General features: G+C 31.8%; 2 long non-coding RNA genes across 2 annotated transcripts; both read left to right on the top strand.

Moving 5' to 3' along the window:
* Positions 1–2,284: 2,284 nt before the first annotated feature.
* Positions 2,285–2,767, top strand: LOC146920712 (uncharacterized). The gene is made up of 2 exons (XR_015010735.1): positions 2,285–2,373; positions 2,501–2,767. It is a non-coding gene; the product is annotated as an uncharacterized LOC146920712 (long non-coding RNA).
* Positions 2,768–10,021: 7,254 nt separating this feature from the next.
* LOC146920711 (uncharacterized) lies at positions 10,022–10,517 on the top strand. The gene is made up of 2 exons (XR_015010734.1): positions 10,022–10,166; positions 10,267–10,517. It is a non-coding gene; the product is annotated as an uncharacterized LOC146920711 (long non-coding RNA).
* The last annotated feature ends 1,693 nt before the right edge of the window (positions 10,518–12,210 follow it).

Raw genomic sequence — 12,210 nt, 5'->3', positions numbered from 1 at the left:
TGTTTTTTAAGCAAATCCATGCTTCACGGAAGTTAAGTGCCAGGGCTAGCTCAAGGCATAGGCCGGGGGTGCGACGGCCTAGGGCCCAGCCGTGTAGGGGGCCTAGAAATAAATTGTAGGGTGGGGTGTATATAGCAAGGCTTCAATTTCAGGGGGTATACATAATAAACCGGATAAAAAAGGCACAACAGTGAAACATCTATTCACCTTTTTTTTAAAACAAATTCAAAACGCCCAATCTCTAACAATTCTTCAACTTTTTTTTTTATTTCTTTTCTCACCCCACTCACTTCTCAAGCGCCCTCCAAATTTACAATTTTAAGGGGTCAAAAGATCATATTTCCCTTATGTTAGGGGTCAAAAGAGCATATTTCCCTAAACATTGGGGGTCACTTTTGTTATTTTTTTCATAGGGGCCAAAATCGCAACTTTTTAAAACTTAAGGGGTGAAAAGTGCACTTTAACATATTTTGGCTTTATTAATAATATATACGATGAAGTGTATTTGGCAAACGACGTTTTGAGGGTGGCAGCATAACTAAATTTTAAAATATTGTATTGTGGTGACTTGGTGCCAACATAGTTAGGTTACGATTATTATGTAGGGCCCTTTTCTCAACCTTGACCTAAGGCCCACAAAATGTTAAGAACGGCCCTGTTAAGTGCCGATGGAGATAAATTGGAATTCGGTAGTTAACTACCGCCGGTTACTTCCCACGGCAGTTAACTGCCAATGGAATAATTTTTGTTAAATACTGGTGTTTCTTAGCAAATATTGAAGTGGGAACAACAATTTTCATAGTATGAGGCATATCATGATTCTAGTGATCTCTTCGACCCCCAACTCACTTAAATATTTTGGCTCATATCCAAAATTTTCAAAAGGTTTTACACGCCCTTAAATACAATTAAATGTCCTCGTGTGCTTATCTCAGTTGGTATGGACAATGCATAAAATATGCAACGTTTAGGGTTCAAACCCTGGCCACCACAAAAAAAAAATACAATTAAATAACAAATTATTCGATTAAAGAACAGTTCTTTATGTGACACATAATTAGAGGGAAATTGAGATTTTCCTTAGTTAGTGTCATAAAAACATGTAAGGAATGTGTTGCTACTTTTTTTCTCCATCTATTTCGAAATAAAAAAGTATTGAAGTATTAATCAAAGTCTTCCTGAAAAAAAAAAAATCAAACTCAAAAACAATTGGAAAAACATGTGATGACTTATTATTTTTTAAAGGAACACGTGATGACTTGTTTAATAAAAGAAAAAAATATCATGTGATGGCTTTTAAAGAGATGAAATTCAAACATATATACTGTAGCATATTTTTTTGTGTGGTCAAGTTGTAGGATTATTTTTTTTATTAAAAGCTAAAATAAAGTTTTTTTGAGAGGTAAAAGTTAAAATAAAAGTTCTTCAAAACAAATTTAGAGGTAAAGTTATATACACCCAATCATAATAATGATTTTCAGAATAATAATTTATATTTTTATCAAGCAATCAAATGAATTGAATCCAAAAAAAAGTAGTGAAATGAATGTATACCTATTTATTAGAGCTAATATAATATGTTATATTAAAAATTGCTCGAAATGGATAGATTATGTTTTAGAAAAAGAGAGGTGATATTATAGAATGTAGTTATACTTATTTGGATGGAATTGAATTGGTTAATTAAAAATAAATTTATTTAATAAAAATTTGACTGATATAAAATGATTTCTTTTTTTGGTTACAATTATTTAAAATGATTTTGACTTGTCTTACACTATTATAAAATATAGTATTGAAAATTTTATACAATTTCTCTAATATCTAATTAAAAAATTAATTTTATTAACATTTTATATAATGAAAGTATACAAAATTAAAAATTAAAATATTTAAAGTATATACTTTTTGATTAATTTTATTAACATTTTATATAATGAAAGTATACAAAATTAAAAATTAAAATATTTAAAGTATATACTTTTTGATAAATTCAACACCCCTTTTTTTTTTGGTGGTGGCCGAGTTCGAACCCCGGACCTTGCATATTTTTTATGCATTGTCCATACCAACTGAGCTAAGCTCACGAGGACCTTCAACACCCCTTTTGGTTTCTCTAATATCTAATTAAAAAATTAATTTTATTAACATTTTATATAATGAAATTATAAAAAATTTAAAATTTAAAATTAAAATATTTAAAGTATATACTTTTTGATAAATTCAACACCCCTTTTGGTTTGTATTATATAAGCACCATCATGTTTGCATACATGTATATCACCCTATAATATCCTTGAGTGCTTAGAAACGACACCATGACAAAGTGCTCTGCCTTGATATTTTTGTTGGTCCTTTTGATATGTATTACTGGTTAGGCCTCTTACTTTCTATGCATATCTTTCTCCTTTGCACATATTTTATTCTTATATTTATGAGATTTTTATATGTTCTTTATTTAATAATTAAGCTAATTCATTTATCATTCAATGGATAACAGGAAAACCAGCATCAGTCGAAGCAAGAGGACCCTTTGAATGCCCTCGCATGGTCAATTGCGCAAGTGTCTGCCAAGGATATCCCTCTTGTTGTGTAAAGGGTTTTTGCGTTTGTAAACCTTGTTCTCCTTCTTTGAATGATGTATCGATCATTCAACCCAATTCTCAATTAAACTAGAATGGTCCTTATCTAAATTATAATATTGGTCATGTAGTTTATAATAATTCATGCAATAAAATTACTTTGACTTGACTTGGAATTAGCTTAATTTTTTGTTCTTTATTTATTCATTTTAAATATTAATTTGTTTTATAAATTACCTTCGGTGTTGCACAAGACAATGGCAACACCACCCGCAAACGCCAATTGGAGTGGCCGATGACCGACACCTCTTCAACTGCTTTAACCTTTAATGAGATTTGTGTTGATTGGTCGGTATTTGTAAACGCGTTCAATGAGTTGTTCTTTTTCTAAACACCAGACGGGGATGTTCATTCAGTCGATGCATCAACTATGCTTCACGATGACAAACGGTGACTCAAAAATGAGTTTTCTTCGGTTCGGGGTCATTTTACTAAACTCAGAAATGCATCAAACTTTATGGTTGGTTTGATACCACTTTTGGTGTAGTTTGGCTCTATTTGCAATACACTATAGAGATGACTCTAACACTTTGTGTGGTTTTACTGAATCAGGTCTATGCCCCAATCCCCTTCATTACTTTTTTTATTTAATATACTTTTTGTTTTGCTTAAAAAAAGTTGTGACTCGTTTTTATTTTTGGGGTCAAAATGTTATGACACCTAAAAGATGTTGTCTAAGGTCTAAAGCGGGAGTAATATATAATTTTTGAAACAAAACTGACTTACTTAAATTGACAATGGAAAAAATCGAAACTGAGACTTTGATGAACAGTAATATATAACTATATATGTCTTTTTGTAAGAAAAAGATTAAACAATGTTTAATTATTCATTTAGGGTACCTTCAACTATAAGAAACTTTGATTTTATCTTGATATTTTTTTCTGTTTGTCCTTGTAATTTCTAAACCATCGCTTTTGGTTTCTAGTCCCGTGTTCAAAGAAGCTGATATGATAAACTTTGAATGATATATCACTATGTGGCATGACATATTTATGTTGATGTGGAAATATTAATGCTAGCGCATTTGTAAATGACAAAGATGCTAATAAAGTAGTCGAATAAAGCCAAAATTAGGCATACAAAAAATATGAATTAAAAGAAAAAGGCATCACCTCCTTTCACACAAAATCAATTGATGTTGAATAATACGAGCCAACCCAGTAGAAACTAGGGATGTTCAATTAGGGGTGCGCAAGACAATTAATGTTGTATATGCACGATGAAGGGTCAATTAGGGTGTTGAAAATCCAACAGACCCCAGTAGAAAAATTGCAAATCGAATAAATCCAAACTAAAATCGTAAAAAACCGCATTTGATTCGGATGTATTTAAGTCATTTTTTGATTCAACCAAGCGGCTTGGTTTTGTTTGCGGTTTTTATTTTATTAACCGAACTAAACCGCACCAAACCGTAACATTAGAGAAACACCAATTAAACTTATGGCACTCAATACAGTACTCATAGAAACTCGATGATATCTTTTATAGAATGACATGTTTCGATGATATCTTTTATAGAATGACATGTTTTTTCTCTTGTTAAGTTTCTTTTTTACTTTTTATTTCATGAATCAACACTAGAAAGAGGAATACAATGCAAAATAGCTCCAAAAAGTTCCTCAAAATCATCATGAAGAGCCACCAAAAGTTGAATTGGGTGTTGTTCTTCTCTTTGGTCGTACACTTTAACAACTTTTAATTCAGCTGATTCCAGAAGAAAAAATTGATCCCACAAATAAATCTTGTCCGAATAGATAGTTTGTGGGATGTCCATCAACCGATGATTTTGAATCATACAGGTAGTTTGTTCAGTAGAATTTATTAATATTTATTTAACTCTATGAGAATTGATTGATTGATCCTCGTATTTGTTCTAATCTATATAACATAGTTAAAGATTATGATATCTAAACTAACAAGAGAAACATGATGATGTTTGTAATAAGCATTAATCTATAATAAAAATGTTTATCAAGGCTAACATTAATGAATCGAGCAACATAACTCTCGGAATTTGATTCGACAATTAAATCGTTGAACTTGGTTGATAAATCAAGTTACAAAGTTTGAACGAAAAATTAAATACATTAACTAAATTAGCTAAACTTAAGTTATATATAGTTTGATTCATTTGACTTATGAACTAACTCGACAATATAGCGGCACGTTTGAGTTTGGAAATGGAAGAGTATTTTGAGGAATTCTCAACTCAGTTGTAAAATTTTGTTGTACTCTATTTTGTTACATGTATTAGTTTTGGTGTGATTTAGTATTCTTGGTTTAGAGTGTCTGTAGATTACTATATTTTCAGTTCTATATATTTAACTGCATATTTATACAAGTCTGAACTTCGTATTAGTGATTATCATTTAAACACCTAATGTTTCTAATATGTTAATTTGAAGTTAAGTTAAAAAAATGTTCACATCTAACTCTAGTCAAGCACAAGTGAGTTTCAACTCGATTTATTTATAACCCTTATGTTGATTATATTTGTTGTGAAAATGTATTTTAAAGTAATTTTGTATCATAGATTTTAGTACATTATATAATTATATTTTTCTATTTTGCTAAGTCAGGAGATTGGACAGACATTAAGGGGAAGCAACGGCATCCCAACTAGGTTGGACCCCGCAGAACCCCCATCCTATACCGTCAATCTCAGAGAAAATTTTATTAAAAAAAGGGGAAAAAAGGGACAAGAGGGGGGACTAGGCCAAAACCCTTCTATAACTTTTTCCCTAAAAAAACAATTATATAATTTTTCAGAGTAGACTAAATTGTATCTTTTAACAAAATATAATTTAAATTTAAACTGGTTGTTAACAAAAATCGACTTGAAGTACACATCAAAACCCTTTTTAACACGACACTTTTTTAAGAAAAAGTTTATGTATTAAGTGGTTTAAAATATATCCTTTTAAGTAGATTTTCATTAAGGGCTCATTAACCCTCTGTTAGGACTCGTTGACCCTCCTTAAGCGTGCACCCTAGGCTCTGACCCCTGAAACCGCCTCTAACGTATCTTGAGGTTAAAGATTCAACCAAGGCATCTAGAAGGATCTAGAACACGCGCCTTCCACTTTAACTTGACTTAGGGTTTAAGTTACTTAGGGTCTAAGTCGGGAAATCATAAACTCAAAAGGGCTATCAAAATCCACCTTGAGATCTTTTTTAAGGCATGACATGTTGAAACAAAATATGTTTAACAATGGCTCTTTGAGTTTTGATGATAACAATGTATTAAAAGTTCAATGAGATATATGCTAATATTTGTTCAAGTGTGCAGGACCATAGAATAAAATTTATAAGTCTTAAAACAAGGTAATGGTTATAGAAGAACAAATAAGAGCAAAAGAATTACAAGAGAAGCTTTGTTGCAAGTCTGAGTCTGAAGACATCAGAGTCTAAAGACCATCAGAAGCTGACTGTCAAAGTCTGAAGATCACCCAAAGTCTGAAGACCATCAGAGTTTGAAGTGGAGAACCTGAAGTTAGTTAAATGGATATTTAAAGACACAAATGTGCATAAGGAATAGAAGACTGAAACAACGACTATTTCAAAAGAATTAGAAGGCATTGGATGCTTATCCACATAGAATGGATAGTGGAAGGACAATAGTACAATTGTAAAACCACTACTCCACTACTCCAACATTTCCTACGCATAGTACAAGATACAATTGTGTCTCTGCTTGTAAATTCTCCATACAAGGAATGATTTTCAAATTATTCCCTCCTAGGACATTAACCAAATCAAGCAACAAATCAATGTTGATTGATCAACCTTCTACAATGACTCTTTGATGTGTTGGCACCTCTACAACGTCTCTTTCATACCTCTATATAAAGGAATGAAGACTTGAAGTTTAGGAGAGACTCTACAACATTAAATTTGTGTCAAAACTCTGATAAAATTATTGTGCATCAAACACTTAGAATGTCTTAACAACTTTCATATCTTAGAAATTCTAGAGTCTTAAGAGTCTGATTTGTTTTTTTACTGTGAATACCCCTGATTGTATATTAAGTGTTCAAGCCAAACTTATTTCTTTATAATTTATTTGTTTAGAAGTCTCTTGCTTTTGTGCTTGAGCATGGGAAATTTCTTGCTTGTGTGCTTGAGTATTTGAAGTCTCTTGCTTGTTGATAAGTGCTAGGAAGTGTTTATTTCATTATATATTTTAGGCACTTTTGTTACTTGTTTTGCAAGTTATTTAGGGAAAAGCAGAGATATAATTGCTAATTGCCCTATTACGCTTTATTTATATTACTCTATCCAATTGTGCAGGAGTTGAACTCAAGACACCAATTAAAGAAGAAAATCAAGTAAAATGCAATTATGGCAGAAGCTTGTACTTGCTCGCAGTGGCGAGCACACTAACTCGCAGTGGCGAGTAGCAAAGAAGCTGCCAGAGGCAGGAGCTATGTTTTGCTCGCAGCGGCGAGCACATCAACTCGCGAGGCGAGTTAGGGCGGTTTCATCCTCTTTTGGTGACGTGGCATAGACGTATAATGGTGAAGAAAGTGTTGCTCGCAGTGGCGAGCACATTCACTCGCGATGCGAGTAGCCAGATTTTTATTTTCTTTTAAATAGCCCTTTCTCTTCTATTTTGGGGGAGTTCTTGAAAAATTAGGGTTTCATATAGTTTTTACTTTTCATACTATTAAAGGAGAAAAAGGGCTAGATCTTATTGAGTGAGAGTGATAGAAAGTTGATTCTTCTTCCTTTGCTGAGAAATCACAAGTTGTAATGAATCTTACCTCTCTACTCTATTCTTGCAAGGCTTCCATGAGAATGAGTAGCTAACTCTCTTTTGTTGTAAGTAGAGGTACTTGATCTAAGCACTATGTAATCTTTTGGATCTATTAATATATGGTTCTAACATTTAATTTGATATTGATGTTATTCTTGTAAGTAGAGTTACTTGATCTTCATGCTTGATTTATTAGTGATTGAAAAATACTTTTAAACCTAGATCTAGAATATTCATCTATCAAAACATAGATTCTAGACTTAGAACAAATGTTTTGATATTCACTTTTTGTATCTAAACCTAATGCTTTCTTATCATACAATAGAGTGAGAAATCATCGATTGAATGATAAGAATGACTCTTGGATCGTTTAATAGTGCGAGACATCGACGATTAAATGATCCAATAGATTTCACAACATTGTTTGGACACAAATGGTATTGTTGAGGGATATGTGATAATATCAAAGGAAAGTTAGAAACCATATATGATCATTAGGTTATTTGTGATGCTTGATTAAGGAACTCTATGTATAACAAGTTACAAGCCCTATTAATCTCCACTGTATATTTTGCATAATTAGTTAACATAGTTACAAATGAAACAAACAAATACTCTTACAACTTAGAATGATATTTGATGTTGAATTGTCCATGATATCACACTAGTCCCTGAGGAGACGATTAACGAATACTTACATAGCTTGATGCAGTAAAAATATTACATCACTTGTGTGCTTGAGCATTTGTAATCGGATTGGATTATAGTGAAAATTTCCTTGGAAGTGCAAGGGAGACTGAACTACTTCCGGATTATGGAGGAACCAGGATAATTGCTTTGTGTCCTTCTCTTCTCTCTCTCTCTCTCTCTCTCTCTCTCTCTCTCTCTCTCTCTCTCTCTCTCTCTCTCTCTCTCTCTCTCTCTCTCTTCTTTTATATCCGCTGCATTAGACTCTAAACATTGCTCTAGACTCTGGATTTAGTTTAAAAAGAAGAAAATGTTAACACAATTCAACTTCCCCCTTCTTGTGTTTTTCTCACTTTTATGACATAATCAGGTTAAACCTTAATTATCGATATTGTACTCACAACAAGTACAATAATATTTTAAGAAACAAGTATCATGTGAAGTGATATATATTATTATATTTATTTTTTCTAAAACATAGTACCTCAATTAAAAGATTATTCTTTTTTTTTTTTAATTTGTGGAACTTATGTTATTAACATTAATCGAAGGAAAATGCTAACAAGTGTAATTAGAGCATTGTTTAAGCATGCAAAAGTAATAACTTTTACATTAAGAATTGTGTGTTTATGACTTTTATATGTGTTTGACTTGTATTTTTAAGATAAAGTTTCCTATTATATGTTCCTTAAACAATTTCTAGATAAAGTTTCATATTGTATGTTCCTTAAACAATATCCTTAGAGTACTTTTTTTTTTTGCACAAGTCCTTAGAGTACTTGTTAATAAGATCTTAATTAAATACAATATATATAAACACGTATAGAAAGCTGTTAATTTACACCCACTAAAAACATTAAGAGTAAGTTAAACAACATACACCCAGTTGTTTTTAACAAAAAAAAAAAAAAAAACTCAAATCCTTCTTTTAACAAACTACTTAAATTTGTGGGTATTAATATAATTTAAATCTATTTCTCCCAACATTTAATGTCTTCTTCCTCTCATTATGTTTTCTAATCTGCCAAATAATGTTTGTCTTCTTTCTCACATATAACCGTTTTTTCAAACCTTTTATGACATAATCACAAAACAACCTTGTTTATGTTTAGAGCCAATGAAATAATAACGTTTATGATCGATCTTCTCATAATCACAACGTTTATAATCTTCTAATAATAATAATAATATCGTTGATTCACGTTTCAAAAAATAAAAACTAAATAATGTTGATTCATGTAGTTGCTTTAATAAGTTCAATTCATCAAAATCAAAAGGATTAAGCTACATCAATGAACAATCTTTCACGATTAAGTAGCTGCATTCCAAGATTCGATTTTGTCTTGGGTGAACAAGGAAGTGGGTTTGTAATTTTTTTTATTTCAAAAAACAAAATTAAATCGAATTCACAAAAACATCCTTCTTTCAAAACTGGTTGAAAATAGTATAAAATGGGTTTTTAGTAAAAAAAGAGTGGATATAGGTTGCAAACTTACTCATATATAAATATATATAAACAATCTATTACTTTTAGACAAATGGGGTGCAGATGGTGAACCAATAATTTTTAGAATAATAATTTATATTTTTATCAGGCAATCAAATGAATTCAGTCAAAAAAAAAAAAGTAGTGAAATGAATTATACCTATTCATTAGAGCTAATATAATATGTTATTTTAAAAATTACATCAAAAGGATAAATTTTGTTTTACAAAAGAGGGGTGATATTATAGAATGCAGTTATTTGGATGGAATTGAATTGGTTAATTAAAAATAAATTTATTTAATAAAAACTTGACTGATTTAAAATGATTTCCTTTTTTCTCATATCTAATTGAAAAAATTAATTTCATTAACATTTTATATAATGAAAGTAAAAAAAAAAAATCAAAATATTACAAAGTATATACTTTTTGATAAATTCAACACCCCTTTTGGTTTGTATTATATAAGGACCATCATGTTTGCATTGCTTACATGTATATCACCCTATAACATCCTTGAGTGCTTAAAAACGACACCATGACAAAGTGCTCTGCCTTGATATTTTTGTTGGTCCTTTTGATAGCTATAACTGGTTAGGCCTCTTACTTTCTATGCATATCTTTCTCCTTTGCACATGTTTTGTTCTTTATTTGATAACTAAGCTAATTCATTTATCATTCAATGGATAACAGGAAAACCAGCATCCGTTGAAGCAAGAGGACCCTTTGAATGCCCTCACATGGTCGATTGCATCAAAGTCTGCCAAGGATATCCCTATTGTTGTGCAAAGGGTTTTTGCATTTGTAAAGCTTGTCCTCCTTCTTTGAATGATTTATCGATCATTCCATCCAATTCTCAATTAAATTAGAATGGTCCTTATCTAATTTATAATATTGGTCCTGTAGTTTATAATAATTCATGCAATAAAATGACTTTGACTTGACTTGGAATTAGCGTAATTTTTGTTCTTTATTTATTCATTTTAAATATTAATTTGTTGGCTTTATAAATTACATATTCAAGAAATTAATAAGAAAAATGCTTTATAGTACGAGAGGAAATCATGCACGACAACATGCGAATGAATTGTGGCCCTTGGAGATATATTATGCACGACACATGCACGACATGCTTAGGAACACATACTTTGCACGGTGAATGATCTTCTTCTTGTTGGTTTATGGTTTTATAAGATAAACATAAACTAAGATATATAAAATATAATATAATAAAATTATAAATTACTCATAATCTGAAATTGTTGTTGTCGTTAGTAGCACCATGTCAATGTTGCACCGATAAAAGCATCACAACCCCTTATATTTTCAAGTACATCTTGAAAACCGCTTGATAGGATATGTCATATGGGTATCCATCAACGTGGAAGTTCTCCGATGGAATCAGGATCAATGTGAAGTCGAACCAAGCTTCATTCTCTCTCATTCTTCCCCACCAGTGCTTCTAAGAAGGCTCGGGATATGGGAAACACATATCACAAAAGATCAGGGAATTTTCTTCTCTTCTTAATAAAGTACCAGCTACCTTCTTTCTTTGGAATGAACAAACACCATACGCACATAGAGATAGTACATTTGATTAGTGTAATAAGGAATGTCTCTCCAACCAAGGTTGTCAAAATCAGGACTTTACTTCAGGTCGAAAGGGAATAGCAAAATCGAGACTCGTAAAATCGCAATCAAAATCGAAGGATTTTACTCAATGACTTTTGTAGAATCGATATAGGAAATTGTAAATCGCAATCAAAATCGATGGATTTTACCAAAAAATAATACTAAATATATGTTATAAATGGTATATAGTCATAAATGACTTAGTTTATAAGAAATCGTAAAATCGCAATCAAAATCGATGGATTTTGCTTATGGAAATTGCTTGATATCACGAGACCATGCATCCCGATTGTCTCACGAATCAATTTTATTGGCTATCCACCCTTGTATTCCGCCAAAATCCATACTGTAAATTTTATCTCTTGTACTTTAACAGCTGACACCTGTACTTTGCTGTGTTCGGGATGGCTTTTTATCGGGACATTTAGCACTGCTCTTTGCTTGTTTTAGGATTCTACTGTGGATTTAAGTCGTTGAAGGTAAAGAAAGTCGCAAAATCCTGGATTTTAGGATTTAAGTCGGGATTTTGACAACAATGTCTCCAATCACGCTCTGCTAGGGTTTTCCTAGCATGAATGCAGCCACCGTCCATTCTTGCCTACCCAATTGTGTTTGTCTACTATTCCACCGTTTTATTCATCACACAATCTCTGCTTAAGGGTGATTGGTGCAATCTCCACTCAATCTTTACTGTTCGGTGTGTGCATCTAATTTAATATCAATTATCCTCCACCGGAGGATTGTTGTAGGGGGGTTACGAAACAATTGATGCACCTCTAGGGTGCTTAACTGTTTATCGACCAAAATTTTTTTCGGTGTTACTTGTGCATTCGGTTTGGTGTTTTGATTGCGACATTCGATCTCCGTCTTTGTCATGGGTTTCTCTTGTCCATGGCCTAGCGTGGCGGATTCTTAGCAACAACCACCAGAACCACAAAACATATCATTCACACAAGCTTTGTGTGGCTCCATCAAATTTGACAACGCAAACCTACCGGTTCCAGC

This window comes from Medicago sativa, chromosome 5, assembly GCF_051527215.1.
Source record: "Medicago sativa cultivar Bolivia chromosome 5, Bolivia_mono, whole genome shotgun sequence".
Taxonomy (NCBI): domain Eukaryota; kingdom Viridiplantae; phylum Streptophyta; class Magnoliopsida; order Fabales; family Fabaceae; genus Medicago; species Medicago sativa.
This window is presented reverse-complemented; position numbering and strand designations above follow the sequence as displayed.